This window comes from Pan troglodytes, chromosome 1 (genome assembly GCF_028858775.2).
Source record: "Pan troglodytes isolate AG18354 chromosome 1, NHGRI_mPanTro3-v2.0_pri, whole genome shotgun sequence".
NCBI classification, from domain to species: domain Eukaryota; kingdom Metazoa; phylum Chordata; class Mammalia; order Primates; family Hominidae; genus Pan; species Pan troglodytes.
The window spans coordinates 215,733,450-215,734,165 of NC_072398.2; positions in this window are offsets into that span (position 1 = coordinate 215,733,450).

Sequence of the window (716 nt, forward strand, 5' to 3'; positions counted from 1 at the left end):
GGTCACATGCCCATCCCTGAGCCAATTGCTGTGGTGGGGAAGGGGATGCAATGTGTTGATTGGCCAGGCCTGGAGCACCGGCTCCAGCCTTGGTCCTGGGCCATGAGGTTTCAGCAGAACCTCCGGGATCCCATGGGGCAGCGCCTGCACAGAAATCCAGGCTTCTGTGCTGGGAGGGGAGGAAAGAGAGGCAGAGGAGGCAGAGTGCAGGAAGCTGCTACAGCCCACTTCCTTCGCTGGAGCTTAGTGCTCCATTTATATGTTGTTTGACAACGATGTCATGTGTCAGGTTCTAAAGTGGGCTGGGTCATTGAGGTCTCAGTAGGGCAGGGTGACGCAGATGCGAAATTCTTTTTTTTTTTTTTTTTGAGACAGGGTCTCACTCTGTCGACCAGGCTGGAGTGCGACTAAGTGATCTTGGCTCACTGCAGTCTTTACCTCCTGAGCTCAAGTGATCCTCCCACCTCAGCCTCCTGAGTAGCTGGGACTACAGGTGGGTAACACCTCGCCCATTTAATTTTTGTATTTTTAGTAGAGACAGGGTTATGCCATGTTACTCAGGCTGGTCTTGAATTCCTGGACTCGAGTGATCTGCCTGCCTTGGCCTCCCAAAGTGCTAAGTGCTGGGATTACAGGGTTGTGCCACTGCGCCCACAGCCCTGGATGTTAGGACGGATTGCTAATAAATCTCTCATCAAGATGTGATTTGCATAGTT